The sequence below is a fragment of the Xenopus laevis genome, chromosome 8S (genome assembly GCF_017654675.1).
Source record: "Xenopus laevis strain J_2021 chromosome 8S, Xenopus_laevis_v10.1, whole genome shotgun sequence".
NCBI classification, from domain to species: domain Eukaryota; kingdom Metazoa; phylum Chordata; class Amphibia; order Anura; family Pipidae; genus Xenopus; species Xenopus laevis.
In genome coordinates, this window is record NC_054386.1 from 2141243 (window position 1) to 2158502 (window position 17260).

The window sequence follows — 17260 nt, forward strand, 5'->3', positions numbered from 1 at the left end:
ACAGGGATTTTGGCAACCCCTTTACTTAAAAAAATTGTAAACTAAAATATATGTGTAGGGATGTGTAAAATAGCCATCCCCAGTATTATTCAGCAAGCAGTTTCCCTAGTGTTAGAGACACCTAATTGGGTCCTAAAATACAGTTGGGAGGGGTAACTGTTTCCTATTCCTGCTTTAGGCTATGCCCCTTGTTGTTTCTCACAGTGACCAGTAGATGGCACTGTGCTAGAGTATAAAAGACTCTGAAGCCATGCTTTCAGTGTCCATCTTGTGCTGGCTCTAGCCTGTGCAGGAGGCAGAGCTTGAGTGGAACCTAGACAGGTCAGGTCTAGTAAGAATAGGCTACTCACCTTTATAGATCACTCTAGGAGTGACAGACAGTCAGGATATTTAGCAGAGCAGCTTGAGGCTCCTACGAGGATTGTAGTGGGATTAAGATCCCAGGGTACTAATTGCCCAGAAGTAGGGACTAAGTGTATAGACCTAGGGTAGAGAGTATTCCCCTCAGGTTCCACTTAGGGAAAAGGCTGAAAGCTGGGTGTACCTCCTCAATAGGGATGTAGCGAACCGCCGATAATGTGTTCGCGAACGCCGTTCGCGAACACCGGCAAAAAATGCGAACAGTTCACGAACAGTCCGCGAACTTCGAACATCCGAAAATCGTTCGATTCGAACGATCGAAGGATTTTAATCGTTCGATCGAACGATTTTCGTTCGAATCGAACGAAAATCGTTCGATTTTAGCGACCGAATGGTCGAATGGTCGAACGATTTTGACGCGAACGCCTATTGGCGAACGTCGCGCGACGTTCGCGAACTTGCGGCGGACGCGAACAGCCGATGTTCGCGCGAACAAGTTCGCCGCAGAACAGTCCGCGACATCCCTACTCCTCAAAGCTGCATGTATTGTTCCTATCTCTGAGGAGAATCATACTGACCAAAGGTGTTGTGAGTACTGCCTATTCAATGTATTGTATGATCCTGCAATGTTCTCTTTATGTACACTGAAGATTGTACGCTCAATAAATCTGTTCTATGGTTAAGTTATAAGAACCACTGGCGCCCAATTATTTGCACCCTGAATACAGTTACAGTTTCACTACACCCTGCTTCCACAACGCTGCGAGGGTTCACTCCCTAAGATTTTAAGGTCTCATCCGGAGCATATGTACTGGGAGTGAAGCTTATAGTAGAGTAAGGTGCGCTCAATTTACTATAGCGCTACTATGTTTAAAAATCCTCCCCAATTCAACTTCTTATTAATCATCCTACAGTCTGTCAATGAAAGCCAGATAAAGCAAATTGTTTTAGAAATATAATTGTCTACAACTAAAAAGCTAATATTAATGTAAACATCCATTTTCTATGAAGCAGGAGACACTTTCAAACTGATCCCATGTTCTGTGAGCCGGGATGGAGCACCGCCCTCAGTCCAGTATAGATTTCTGCTACGACTGCAGGTTTGGAGAGTGTGAAGATGGGGCGATAATCATGTCATTTAGGTTATTTATGGGATATTGTCATATTCTGAAGCTACTGGAGTACTGGGGGGTTTATCAACAACATATTGTACTGGCAGAGAAACACATGAAAACTCCCTCTTCCTATTGACATTCATTTAAACACCCGACAAATACAGTAGATTCATGGGCTGAAAAGAGGCAGTGCACTAGCAATAATATATATATTATATACTATATATATAATATAAATGCAGTTTCAGCTAGGGCTATGGCACGCACAGTATTTTGCCCACCATCGGTTGAGCAGCAAAAATGCCCCTGGCACTGCTCCTGCTGTAATTATTAGATGCTTTGAAAAAAAAACATAATCCATGCGCTAATATGCTAAAACCTTTAAAGGTGATCTAAACCCAAAAATTGGATTAATATAAACGTATTCAGGGTTCTTCCCTGAGCACTAGTTACAGGTACATTAAACGGGATGTAAAGGCAAAAAAATTAATGAAAAAGATGACCTGTCTCCAATATACTTTTATTAAAAAAATGTGTACAGTTTTTATAATAAACTTGCTCTGACAGCTTCAGATGGGAAACTTCAGACGGTCCCTAACTGCTCTGCAGGGAAACAATCATACTTTCAACCAGCAGGGGGAGCCCTCCCCACATTACTTCCCAGAACTCAAGCAGCTTTGTTTGTTTTCCTATAAAGCAGCCGGCGACTGTGTAGAGATTTGTATCCGCAGACCCAGTGCAGTCTGTATATTCTGATTATTAATCAGTCTTGCTATATCAGCTTCTATGGCAGATATTATTTGACTTGTGCAGTTTTGATAATCTCATCATCATTTATTTATATAGCGCCGTCAAGATACGCAGTGCTTTAATCTATGATGATCCCTAAACTTAACCTCCCAACTGAAACCCGGACCACACTGAGCATGTGCAGAGTCTTGGTCTTGTAAAGATGTATAACAATGTTACTAGATGGTGACCCTTGGGAATAGTGGAAGGAGAGTTGGAAGCTGGTCTCTATGTGTGTAAAATAAAGATGGTGAACTGATAACAGCCTGTCTGCATTAGGGCAGAGACACACGGTCAGATTTGGGGAGATTAGTCGCCCGGCAACAAATAACCTCTTCTTGGGGTCGACTAATCACCCCGAACTGCCTTTCCACCGGCTAGAATGTAAATCGCTAGCAGGATGGCACTAGGATCGCTTTGTTTTCTGAAGGCGACTTATCTCCCCGAATCTGACCGTGTGTCTCTGCCCTTACTGTGATATAACAGCGTTGAGTTGAGTTTTTCCTGACCTGCACATCACTATGGCAAACCATAGAGTTCCAGTTTCTTCATAAATCGAAAAGAATTAAAAGTCTAATAAAACAAATATATGGGCTCAGGTTGGAAACTCTGTGCTCGCTTTATGGAATGATATTGCTTCATGAATCAGTGTTGGCTTGTTTTCCTATTATTATTAGACAAGGGTGTGTCTGTTTTTTTTAATCATTCTAGAAGTTAAAAAGTGGACTACTTGCCCTTACATGCATCCCAGGCTGAGAATAGCCAACCGAGCCTTGAGCAAATGTAATAAAAACGTTTTACTATTTATTAATGTCCTGGGAAGTGGCAAAGAATCAGGACCCAATAAAAGGACACTCACTGTTTTTAGTCATTTATAGAAAATTGGCAATGGCAGCGCATGGCATTTTTGTTTTAAGAGAAGAACCAGTTAGATTGATATTTTTTCTGATATTTTGAAATAAAAAAGTCCAAATGACTAGAATCCATGATTTGACCTTATTTATTATTAAAAAAAGCCCAAATTAATCAGATCGGGGGGAAACTCGATAAAATCGAGTGAAACCATGAATCATACATTTTTATTCTGAGATTTTTCCTGATTTGCTTTTCCCCAAAAGCCCAAATCTTTCGGATTTTTGCCTGAAAAGTCCAAAATAGGATAATTCCAGCACAGACCACAGAAACTTCCAAATAGGACAGGGATCTCTCCCAAATGACTGATATACAACCTCGGCAGTTCTGAGATGCTGGATTTTTGGATTGATTGTCGATCCTCTGGGCATAATAAATAACAAATTTGAGTTCTTTTTCCACTAAAAATGTGGATTTTATGGGGAATAAATTTTTTTGAGTTTTTTGCATTCTGCATAAAAAACCCCTTAGTGTATCTAGGGTATTTGTTGTGGGGAAACTGTATAATGAATCAAAGTAGTTTGATAGAAAGTGAAACTGCAGAGAATGTTGTGTCTAGTACATGCATCGCACTCCATCTCAATCAAATTAATTATTGGTTAATCATTTAGCCCATGTGTGAAGTATATTATAGTGCTTTGTACCCTCTCATTGAATTAACATTAAGGGGTGAAATCTGTTTTTTTTTGTTTTTCCTACCAAAACAGTAGTAGTTGATGCTGAAGGCCAAGTTGGATGTTTACATTTCCTCATTAACAACCTCTCTCACAAGGTCAGGCATAGGTCTCCTTAATTAAATCTATTATATTTCATTTATTTTTATAGCTTGTTCTGTTCTAGGCCATTATAATAAATGGGTCTGTATGGTCTGCCATTCTTGACCTTTATCATGGACTTTTCAAGATAATTAAACAATAATAATACCTATTCAGTGTTATTAATAAAGGTGTCATGTGCCAAAATATTAACATAACCAATGGATGGGATAATGGGAACAAGTGCAATGTTTGCTGCACACCCAGGAACCTTTACCAAAGAAATACTCTGGCAGGCCCTTAAGTCCAGACTTGTAGGATTTCGTTTTTATTGAAACACGTGCCTACTTGTTGCCTAATGTGTTTTGTACTTCAGACAACACCCATGCAGTGCGCCTACAGCATAGTACTTTCCCAAAGCTTCTGTTCCATTAGGGTACATTGCACGCCTACCAACTGTCACGTTTTTCATGGGACAGTCCCGATTTTGACAGCTCAACCCGCAGTCCTGGATTGTTACTGAAATGTCCCGACTTTCACTTTTATCTCCTGCACTGAACAGCCAGAAAAAGATACAACGTTTCTAAAACTTAATTGGCTAGATACTATTCTATTATGATTTTCCACAATAGCCAATGATAATTCTTACTGATCATTTTATGAACCCCCTTCTGGAGTCCCTTTGACATTATGTCTGAATCCTTTTGCTGATGGTCTTCTAAGACTTTGATCCCTTCCTACTTGGCCTGACCTGTGTACAGTTATATTCCATGTCGTGACTTACCTGATACTAGATACTAACCCTAGAGCACTGAGGAGAACGTTAGGCTTTAGATATTCTTGTAGCACCTGAGGTGTGAGCCTTTAGGCCATTTGTACACAAACAAGAATTAGGGTCTGCCAGCTTTTCCTGTTTAGGACGGCTGCCATAAAGCAAAGCCTAAGAAGATTTTTAGTATCTGGTTTTAAAGGGGCACACATTCTTCAGTGACTTGCAGAAGGCACAGGTATTATAGAGTGTGGCTAGAGTAGAGTATGACTAGAGTAGAGTGTGGCTAGAGTAGAGTATTGTTAGAGCAGAGTGTGGCTAGAGTAGAGTGTGGCTAGAGTACCGTATGACTAGAGTAGAGTGTGGCTAGCATAGAGTGTGGCTAGAGTAGAGTGTGGCTAGAGTAGAGTGTGACTAGAGTAGAGTGTGGCTAGAGTAGAGTGTGACTAGAGTAGAGTGTGGCTAGAGTAGAGTGTGGCTAGAGTAGAGTGTTGCTAGATTAGAGTGTTGCTAGAGTAGAGTATGACTAGAGTAGAGTGTTGCTAGAGTAGAGTGTGGCTAGATTAGAGTGTTGCTAGAGTAGAGTTTGGCTAGAGTAGAGTGTGGCTAGAGTAGAGTATGACTAGAGTAGAGTGTGGCTAGAGTAGAGTATGACAAGAGTAGAGTATGACAAGAGTAGAGTGTGTCTAGAGTAGAGTGTTGTAGAGTAGAATATTGCTAGAGTAGAGTGTGGCTAGAGTAGAGTGTTGCTAAAGTAGAGTTTGGCTAGAGTAGAGTGTGGCTAGAGTAGAGTATGACAAGAGTAGAGTGTGTCTAGAGTAGAGTGTTGCTAGAGTAGAGTATGACTAGAGTAGAGTGTGGCTAGAGTAGAGTATGACTAGAGTAGAGTGTGGCTAGAGTAGAGTGTGGCTAGAAAGAACAAATAGAAAGGCAGGAGTTCCTTGGAACACCAATAGGTTTCAAGGGAGGTTTGGTGAAGGGCCTGGATTCTAAAGTCTAATAAAGTTGACTTGGACCATAATGAAGCAGGCCACGCATCTTTAGTTTCAGAACTAGTGTCACATATTCCTGTGCCTCAGTAATATACGGTACAGTTAGGGGGGTATTTCATGATATGTTTCCTAATGCCAATGACATAGAGCCCTTGCTGAATATGAAAGAAATGATATGATTACTTGCACTGCTATCAATCCTGACTACGTCTGCTTCTATAGACATTCATGTGTTTCTCATGAGTAGATGAGTAAAACATGGCTTTGTTATCCTTGGTTGCTTCCCAGGAACATGAGCTGCTTCTAGTGCCTTCCAGCTGCTGTAATATTTGTTTTTCTATCTATGAAGTCAGATATAGTCAGTTTAGACATTTCCAACAGGAAACTCCAGGAGTTTGTTTATCATTGTAATGATAGAGATGTTATATCTGGGGAAAGAAATGTGCCGAAGCTCAGGGACCTTCCTTACATTCACTGTCTGCCACCAGCAATGCTGATTCAGCCGTTTTTGGAACAAAATTATGTTTTAAGAAATCTTAAAAATACTTTTACTTTGATTTATTCTGTTCTCTGCTATTTTTGTCACTCTGTGCACAACCCATGCTAAAAGGGCAGAAATAGGAAATATCAAGATCCAGGAGGGACCTAAATTTATATCTATATCAAATTCCTTCATGTCCAGATATCCAGGAACATGTGTATCTTTAAAGAGATAACGAAAACAACCTTTTTTTTATATTTATTATAATATTGTCTTTATACACTATTTATAATCTTGCCATAAAGTATTTGCCCAATGCTTTTACATTACCTGTCTGATGCCCCATGTTCCTGTATGAGTGGGCGGCCATGTTTGTGTAGTAGGGGTCCCTTAGCATTAGAAACTCTAACTGACAGATAGAGATGTGACACTTAGGGATGGGTGAATTTTTTCGCCTTGTTTCGCCTAAAAAATGACGCCCATAGACTTGTATGGCGTTGTGCGTCAAAAAAAAAAGACGCGCATCAAAAAAATTTCGCCGCGCAACAAAATTGTTTTGACGCCCATAGACTTTAATGGGCCTCTGCGACATTTTTTGGCGAAACGAAACGGGTCAAATTCGCCCATCACTTTTTTCACTTTGAATAATTGCCTGGTGGTTGACTTTATTGAGTGTCTGCTCCAAAGAATTTTAGGACATGTATCAGATCAATATAAATGCTTTATGGCATAGCCTTACCAACACAGGTAGGAAACCTTTTATTGGAGTTTTCCAGATAAGGGATCATTTCTCCATGCCCTAAATCTGCTAAAAAAAATATTTAAACATTAATTAAACCCAATGGGATTGTTTTGCCTCCAATAAGGATTAATTATATTAGTTGGGATCAAGTACAAGCTACTGTTTTATTATTATCATTATCATTTTTAAAAAGTGGAATTATTTGATTAAAATAGAGTGTATGGGAGGCGGCGGCCAGTGGCGTAACTACCGGGGGAGCAGGGGGTGCAACTGGGCCAGGGCCCGTACCCCCGCAGGGCCCCCCGGCAGTCATGGGCCAACAGAAGCGGCTGTAGCGCCGCACGGAAGAGGGTGGGGGGCGGGGCCCGGCTGCACGGCTCGCACCAGGGCCCGCCCCCACCTAGTTCCGTCTCTGGCTTTCCTGTAATTAGGAGATTACTGGGTAACTTTCTGGATTCCAACAGAAAGAAAAGATTTGTTGAAAGAAGTTATTTTTTTGGTGAGAGCCTGCTGGTTGGCACCTCAGTCGGAATGTGAACAGCGTTAGTCACGAATTTGCACTTGAGAGGAAAAATTCAACAACATCAGCGTTGCTTAGAAACCTGTGATCTGATAAAGGCACAAGCCTTGTAAAAGTTAGTAGAGCAGACAGGAGAGATGATTCCTTCAGCACAAAGTATTAAATAAACTTCATATGAATAACTCGGTGTCATGTGACTGCTATGCCCTCAGCGATCTTCATGAACATCTTCTCTTCTCATCATGTGTATTTACTGTATGGATTGTATGCAGGGGCGCTACGCCAATAAGGCAAATTGAGGCTGTCGCCTGAGGCGGCAACGCCCCACTAGGTACCAGGGGCAGCAAAAATGCTGCTCCTGGTACTTTAAGAGCGAATTTCCGGGGGACACCATCTCTCCCTACTATACCTGCTATCCCACAGCCACACTCCCTTCCCAGAGACTATTATCCACTGTTACTATAGACACCATCTCTCCCTACTATACCTGCTATCCCACAGTCACACTCCCTTCCCAGAGACTATTATCCACTGTTACTATAGACACCATCTCTCCCTACTATACCTGCTATCCCACAGCCACACTCCCTTCCCAGAGACTATTATCCACTGTTACTATAGACACATCTCTCCCTACTATACCTGCTATCCCACAGTCACACTCCCTTCCCAGAGACTATTATCTACTGTTACTATAGACACCATCTCTCCCTACTATACCTGCTATCCCACAGTCACACTCCCTTCCCAGAGACTATTATCCACTGTTACTATAGACACCATCTCTCCCTACTATACCTGCTATTCCACAGTCACACTCCCTTCCCAGAGACTATTATCCACTGTTACTATAGGCACCATCTCTCCCTACTATACCTGCTATCCCACAGTCACACTCCCTTCCCAGAGACTATTATCCACTGTTACTATAGGCACCATCTCTCCCTACTATACCTGCTATCCCTCAGTCACACTCCCTTCCCAGAGACTATTATCCACTGTTACTATAGGTACATCTCTCCCTACTATACCTGCTATCCCACAGTCACACTCCCTTCCCAGAGACTATTATCCACTGTTACTATAGACACCATCTCTCCCTACTATACCTGCTATCCCACAGTCACACTCCCTTCCCAGAGACTATTATCCACTGTTACTATAGACACATCTCTCCCTACTATACCTGCTATTCCACAGTCACACTCCCTTCCCAGAGACTATTATCCACTGTTACTATAGGCACCATCTCTCCCTACTATACCTTCTGTCCCACAGTCAGTAAGTGAATTGGCGATGTCCCTGTGGATGTGTTTTCTGGCCACAAAGGCCTCAGAGGCTACAAAATAAAAGAGTCTATACAGTCAGTGAAATGTGTAAATGGGAGATGTATGAGACTCTAGTGGCTGGAGGAAGCAATAATAACATTTCTTTGGAACTTGAGTGCCCCCTACAGGTTTCCTCCAGTCAAGAAATTACAAAGCTGGTTGTTAACTCTTGAAAGAGACATGATTATAGTATTATTATTATTATTTTTTTTTTTCTTAAATATTCAGTTTGTGTAGGGATCAAGGCGATACATTTGCTTGTCAAAAAGCATAGGAGATAACCAATGCTCGAACTGAGATTCAAAATACGCTGTGGCATTTTAATTTGACTGATGCCCAAGTAGCTCTGATAGAACTGATACAAAATGACAGTCTGTGGGAGCCCAGAGCAACACCCCTTTGGCACTTACCATTTTGCCTCACCCGTGGGGGTGGAATGTGTAGACTTTAGCATCAGATTGCTCGTGAGTTAGTGATGTTTTTGCACCAGTACTAAATAAAAATACAGTTCAATCTCGCTCGCCATTTGCGTAGAGACAGGATATTTTTGCCTGTGGCTCTAAAGATGTTAAATAGAATCCTGGCTTGTTGGCTCCTTTCTTATCCTAATGCAAAATGCAGGAAGGCGTTGGAGTTCCCATAAGCACGATTGCTACTTGCCCACTTATCACTGTAGGTAAGTAGCTGTTTCTCCGGCATTGGCATCGTTTGCACACAGTGTATGACTCACACAACGCTGGCTCGTTTAGTTAAATACGTGAATGTTACGTACAAAGATTCAGTTACACGGCAAACTTGCCATGGCAACACCAGCTTTATCCGCACACAAGTCTCCATTGCTTCCAACTATTTTTAAAGAGGGATTTATAATTGTTCCCTTGGCCTATTAATAAGGCACAGAAATCAGAGACAGCCAATAGCTGACAAACAACTACAGTCTAACAAAGCTGTAAGAAAATATCTGATATCTTTACCCACTTCTGGGTATAACAAAAAGGGGCAACTGCTGGATACTCATTGGTGGAGACAATTGTTCCCTAAGACCTCACTTATTTATAGCCAACACCCAGACCTCACAGAAAATAACATATTATTTATAATAAATGCAATATGGGGATTGGGTAAAGCTTAATTTGTATGACATTGCTTTATTAATGTAATTATTTAAAATATGCACAATTGGAAGAAAAGTTTCATACAGAGGGACATTTTTTCCAACAACATCCATCCCCTGTCATTTAATTCAGCTACACACGGACTAAATAATTGGCTACAATATGGCTTTTTAAACTGCGCCTCTATGCTGAACCTGTAACCTTGTTCTGAGCTAATGGGAAACACAGTAACATAGTAAGTTTGGTTGAAAATAGACACACGTCCATCAAGTTCAACCTTAAGTCTATATATAACCTGCCCAACTGCCAGTTGATCCAGAGGAAGGCGAAAAACCCATCTGAAGCCTCTCCAATTTGCCTCAGAGGGGGAAAAATTCCTTCCTGACTCCAAAATGGCAATGGGACCAGTCCCTGGATCAACTTGTACTATGAGCTATCTCCCATATCCCTGTATTCCCTCACTTGCTAAACACCATCCAACCCCTTCTTATACCTATCTAATGTATCAGCCTGTACCCCTGATTCACTTCCCAGCTCTCCCTGTAACACCCCTTTCCCTCCTCTAATCTCATTGGCTCCCTCCTGTCTGCTGGGAGGAGCTACTGGTGAATAAAGCATCCGACCCTTCCTTGTACCTATCTAATGTATCAGCCTGTACCCCTGATTCACTTCCCAGCTCTCCCTGTAACACCCCTTTCCCTCCTCTAATCTCATTGGCTCCCTCCTGTCTGCTGGGAGGAGCTACTGGTGAATAAAGCATCCGACCCTTCCTTGTACCTATCTAATGTATCAGCCTGTACCACTGATTCACTTCCCAGCTCTCCCTGTAACACCCCTTTCCCTCCTCTAATCTCATTGGCTCCCTCCTGTCTGCTGGGAGGAGCTACTGGTGAATAAAGCATCCGACCCTTCCTTGTACCTATCTAATGTATCAGCCTGTACCACTGATTCACTTCCCAGCTCTCCCTGTAACAGACCCTTTCCTCTAATCTCATTGGCTCCCTCCTGTCTGCTGGGAGGAGCTACTGGTGGATAAAGCATCCGACCCTTCCTTGTACCTATCTAATGTATCAGCCTCTACCCCTGATTCACTTCCCAGCTCTCCCTGTAACACCCCTTTCCCTCCTCTAATCTCATTGGCTCCCTCCTGTCTGCTGGGAGGAGCTACTGGTGAATAAAGCATCCGACCCTTCCTTGTACCTATCTAATGTATCAGCCTCTACCCCTGATTCACTTCCCAGCTCTCCCTGTAACACCCCTTTCCCTCCTCTAATCTCATTGGCTCCCTCCTGTCTGCTGGGAGGAGCTACTGGTGAATAAAGCATCCGACCCTTCCTTGTACCTATCTAATGTATCAGTCTGTACCACTGATTCACTTCCCAGCTCTCCCTGTAACACCCCTTTCCCTCCTCTAATCTCATTGGCTCCCTCCTGTCTGCTGGGAGGAGCTACTGGTGAATAAAGCATCCGGCCCTTCCTTGTACCTATCTAATGTATCAGCCTGTACCACTGATTTAGGGAGACAATTCCAAGCAATCCCATTTTGAGAAAGGAGAACCAGAACTCAAAAGATTTGAAAACTTATTCTTTTAAAACTGTAAATTGTATAAAAAATGTTTTTATTTTTTTTAAATAAGTGCCATTGTGTAAGAAAAGCACTAACAAGGTCCTTCTGTGGTATCTACCCATGCAGTTATGGCACCATTCAATGTCAGTATCTCTACAGACTACTAATAGAAAAACTGCAGCAAATAACATGTGATTGACTTGCTGTTGGTTGGCAGATTTTTAGGATTAGTGATGCCATGAAAATACTCCACCAGCCCCAAACTACTTTAAGCAAGAATGAGAAGAAGGCATTCAGGTCTGATTTACAAGCACAATCATCCGCATCATCATTGCCTATAATTGAACACTCCTACTGGGACTCAACAGAACATTTTACCTAATTTAGTTAGGGCAGGCCGGTGGAAGGGACCCATACACAGGCCAATAAGTTGCCGACTCAGTCTGGAAAGGAGGCGTTATCAGCTTTCATCTGCTCATGTTTGCCACCTTTAGTCTCAGCACTGTTGACTGTCAACTCCTTATTACAAATTATTTTTATTGGTTACTACTATGGAGTAAAATTAGCCCCGTTTTGTGAATTTCTCCCTGGAAATAGCCTAAGACTTTGTAGTTTTGCCCTTTTTAAAAGTTATTTAGGCAATGCAGACCCACCTCTGAAACTGGCATGTCCATCAGGCCTTGAGGGCAAACACTAGAAGCCATTTGAGGGGTAACTACAAGAGGTCGGTGCCATCAGGGTGTGACCCAACCCCAGGCCAAAACCAGCAGTGTCCAACATGTGCAGCCTCAGTGTTAATGGTGCACATTTATATATATATTGGGGCCGTAATTTGTGAAACTGCAGCGACAATTTACTGGCGAAAAATCCATTGCGCGCCGAAATTGGGGCACGCATAAAAATTGACGCGTGTCAAAATTATTCAGACTCCCATTGACTTATAATGCATTTGGACCAAATAGTCACGTGTATAAAAATTGTCGCCCATCACTATCCACTATAGCTCCAGACCTTGTATGTATTTTGCCTATTAGTATATATACACACATATATATACTGTATATATATAATCAAACGTTTGCACTCTGAGCCAGTCTTCTGTTGATGAGGGTGCAGGGTTAAAAGCATTATGTACAGTTCAACTCCAACATTAGTAAACCATCAGTGTTTATTTTTCAATCTTGTGCATCCAATGTTTCGGCTCACATCATAGGGCCTTTATTATAGGGCCTTTATTTTAGGGCCTTTATTATAGCGCCTTTATTATAGGGCCTTTATTATAGGGCCTTTATTTTAGGGCCTTTATTATAGGGCCTTGATAAAGGTCCTAACATGGGCCAAAATGTTGGATGCACAAGATTGAAAAATAAACACTGATGGTTTACTAATGTTGGAGAGCGGGTCCTTTTGAACTGTAAATATTCTCTATATCCTTGGAGAGAACCACCTTCCATTATGCTACCTTGCAGCTGCCCCTGTGCATGGAGGTCCAATGTATGTAGAATAGAACAAAAAACCAGCACCAGGGGGTCTTGACTTGAAAATAGTGATATATTGTTACATGGTATGGAAAAAAAATCATTGATAAAGGTCCCAATGGGCCTGAAACGTCAGTTTACATACCATGTAACAATTTATCACTATTTTCAAGTCAAGACCCCTGGTGCTGTTTTTTTGTTCTATTCTATATATATATATATATTATATTAATTAATATTAATAAGTGGTAAGGCCAACACCCTCTGTAGGGAGACCAGTCACTAAAATCCAACATTTAAAAATTAGTTTTGGGCATTATATCCTGAATTATTGTGACTTTTTTCCCTTACAGGAGCGGCATACATTGTGAATATGTGAGACAGGTATTAAATATAATGAGCGTTAATCCACATGTTAAATTACAAGTTTGTCATATCAAGTCAACTTCAAGGTCCAACTGTTATGTGATATAGAGAGCAAGCTCTGAAGTGCACAGGGCCCTACTCACGGATCATGGTAAGATGAGGCCTGACCTCCCCACCCTAATGTTACAAACTATGTCCCCTCCAACCTTTACACCTACCTCTTACATCAAGCTTCATGTCACATACAGCCAAGGTTCTCATCCGTGTGTGTGAGGTCCATTGGGTCAGTAACGTAGAGCTGGTGGTGCTGGTGGTGCTGGTGGTGCTGTTCTACTGTGAGCAAGTTGACTTTCACTTTGTGAGTCTTTAGTCTGTTGTAGAGTAATAAGGGGAGGCAGACGAGTTGCTTGTGGTTGGGAAATTATCATAATGTGGTTTCCACTGACATAAATATTCAGCTACACACAGTCTCAGTTCCTTGTTGGCCTTGCAGTTCAATCTCTTGCATTTATTTCAGTGCTTCCCTGCCCCTTTTTTCTTCTGAAACAGAAAAAATGTCTCTAGTACTTGTGACGCCTGCCATTCAGTTATGTCACATAGAAATTGTGTTACCTGCTTGTTATTCTCTCTAGTGTGTTACAAAGAGGGTTAGAAGGAGAACATTGGTATAATGGGAAGCTGCCTGGACTTAACGACTTCTCTTGCACCTTTTCCTGGGACTTATTTGCATTAAGGTGTAGACCTCTGAGGTGACGTGATTGGGGGAAGCGGAGCACGTGATAATACGGCAGATGAGAGAGATATTCTGTTGATTTCTAGAGGCTTATTATAAAAGTTCAATAAGACCGATTGCGAATGGTTCGAATTTCCACTCCCTGCCTTATAATAAAAAGGGGTTCAGACAAATGTAATTTAGTGGAATGTGCAGTGTGAAGGAAAGGGCTTTGCAATCAGTCTCGGAAGTCTTCCCAACGTCATTTTTACAAAGACTTCTTGTGGTGCAAATGCAAGTCGTTTAATAATGCAGATTTACACAACTTCTTGATGTGCATTTTCCTAATGATATTGTTTCAGTTCTGGAGTCGTTGTGCGTCGCATGATTTTAGCAGGAAACAACTACGGCTACAACATCATAGGAAAGGAAATGTGACTTAACCACAACTTCTGAGCAAAATAAAAAAGCCGTGTTACCTGTTCAGTTCTGATCACAACCTCGGCTTGTTTTTCTATATTTCCAGAACGCTCTCGTCATTTTTAGAATGGGAAATCTATGTTCTTGTACCATTTTGAGAGATTTGTTATTTTTGTGTGTCCTTACAGGGAAACGTCTTTGTTACACCCCAACATTTGTTACCCTATGAGTACACATGTGAGTACCACACTTTGTCATTCCGTGATTAACTGGGTATCCATAATAGTGAACTTTCACTGGAAAAATAGTATAGGGGCTCGTGTCCTCATTTACCTCCACGGGGACCCAATAGAGCAGTGGTCCCCAACCAGTAGCTCATGAGTAACATGTTACTCTCCAACCCCTTGGATGTTGCTCTCAGTGGCCTCAAAGCAGGAGCTTATTTTTGAATTCCAGGCTTGGAGGCAAGTTTTGGTTGTATAAAAACCAGGTGCACTGTCAAACAAAGCCTCAATGTAGGTTGACAATCCACATAAATACTACTAAATGGCCAATCACAGCCCTTATTTGGCACCCCAAGAACATTTTTCATGCTAGTGTTGTTTCCCAACTCTTTTTACTTCTGAATGTTGCTCACAAGTTGAAAAGATTGGGGATCCCTGCGATAGAGTAATGTGGACCGGCCCGGTTTTCCTGAGGGTCTTCTGGCGAACAGCTGGGAACCCTTCAAATTGGGGGAACGGTTTAACTGCTTGGTAACCGCCTACACATTACAATCCTTGGGCACACAGTCCATAGCAACGACCCACCTAGGGTCAATGTTTTTTGCAGCAGCCCAGGCAAGTACCTCCCAGGGCTGTAGACATTTTCGCTGTATGGTCAGTACTGTACGCTTTTTTCGTGGCAGAAACACTTTTCGCAGGAGATAAGAACCACAGAAATCTCCCGCCAGTTTCTCCTGGCCTTTTCCCTATTGAGTCCACACCCACAGCGCCTGTCACACTGGCTGCCATGCGGTATTACAGTTTTACCCTTACAAGCCCCATGTTGGGTGCCAAAATGTAGCGCTATGGTAAACTAGAGTGGCACCATCCCTACTATGAGCTTACTTTCATATATATATCTGTGCACTGGATGAGCCCATGACTAAGCACCCCAAAAGGTGCGAAACGCGTAGGGTGGATGGAGATGCAAATATATTTTTAATTTTTCTACTAATAAAAATATCTTTTAACTGAATATCTCTGGTCCTGTGGATCCGTTTGAGTGCCGGACAGCTCTGCTTCCTTGTCTTCTGCCAAAATGTATTGTTCCCCCTTTATCCTACTTTTATTTTCTCAGTGTTTCCACTACTGCATTTAATTCTTGTACCCACTGCAGAGTGGAAATGCCTCATTCTATTTTGGGTAGCAGGTCCTGGTCCTGGTTTTATTATTTTTTGGGAGTGCTGCGAATTCCTATTGGATATCTTCATAAAGCATCAACATATTTCACAGCTCTATACAATAAATATGTCCACAGAGTGGAAAGATTACATAACAAATAGAACCTATACAAGAGATAAAGCGGGTGCTACTAAATAAAGTGAGAGCTTTCAATGTAAAAGGCATATTATCAGATCTTTGCAGTAAGAATGACCCTGTCCTTTTGGGAATCAATACCTTTTCTGGTGAAGGACAATTTCTGGCTTTTCCTATAACTTAATGGCTTCCAATAGCCAAGTTCCTTATTCACAGGCAGGAGGGGCTTCTCCTTTATGAATTTGACTAACACAGTCCCACTAAGCACAAGTCATTGCCTATTTTTATGTATTTTAAATTTTTAAATTCTAAAGGTGCACAGCCTTATTTTTAATAACATTGAATCTCATCTTCCACTTAACTAAGGGGCCGATTCACTAAGGGTCGAATATCGAGGGTTAATTAACCCTCGATATTCGACTAGGAACTAAAATCCTTCGACTTCAAATATCGAAGTCGAAGGATTTAGCGCAGATAGTTCGATCAAATTCCTTCGATCGAATGATTAAATCCTTTGAATCGAACGATTCGAAGGATTTAAATCCAACGATCTAAGGAATATCCTTCGATCAAAAAAAGTTAGCCAAGCCTATGGGGACCTTCCCCATAGGCTAACATTGACTTCGGTAGCTTTTAGATGGCGAACTAGGGGGTCGAAGTTTTTTTTAAAGAGACAGTACTTCGACTATCGAATGGTCGAATAGTCGAACGATTTTTAGTTAGAATCCTTCGATAGTCGTAGTCGAAGGTCGAAGTAGCCCATTCGATGGTCGAAGTAGCCCAAAATAAACTTCGAAATTCTAAGTTTTTTAACTTCGAATCCTTCACTCGAAGTTAGTGAATCGGCCCCTAAGTGTCAGTTTGTCCAGATCCTGCTGCTAAGGTGCCACATTCTGGATGCAATTAATGCGCCTGCATATTTTTGCAATAACCAATGTAAGTGGATCCAATTCAGAACCACGTGGTATCCCTATTCCCAGTGAAGAAAGGGAGTGACAAGTGTTCCTGTGTGACATATTGTTGTGTAATATTGTGAATATTAAAACTCAAGCCACATAGAGCCTATGCACACACTACTCTCTGCCTCCATGTTTTCAGAGGATTTAGGCCCCCAGCTGTCGATTAAAGTGCCATGTAGTGCTGCTCTGTTGCTGCTTTGTCCAAGTCTGAAATCACGGGACAACCGGCCCTGCTCAGGGAAATTGACATTTTTCTGACTGTCATCCCTCTAAGCAGTCACAGCATCCAAGTGAGGAGGTCGCGTGTGCTTTGTCTCTCCTCCCATCTCACCTGTCAATACAATTCCCCTCCCACTCCCC

General features: G+C 41.9%; 1 protein-coding gene across 1 annotated transcript in view; it reads right to left on the minus strand.

Annotated features, from left to right (window-relative positions):
* The window catches only part of rasgrp1.S (RAS guanyl releasing protein 1 S homeolog), a 48209-nt gene extending 34553 nt beyond the window's left edge, over positions 1 to 13656 (minus strand). The window contains exon 1 of the mRNA XM_041574830.1: positions 13508 to 13656. The gene's annotated coding sequence lies outside the window, so the exon portion shown is untranslated. The remainder of the gene's footprint in view (positions 1 to 13507) is intronic.
* Between the last annotated feature and the right edge of the window lie 3604 nt (positions 13657 to 17260).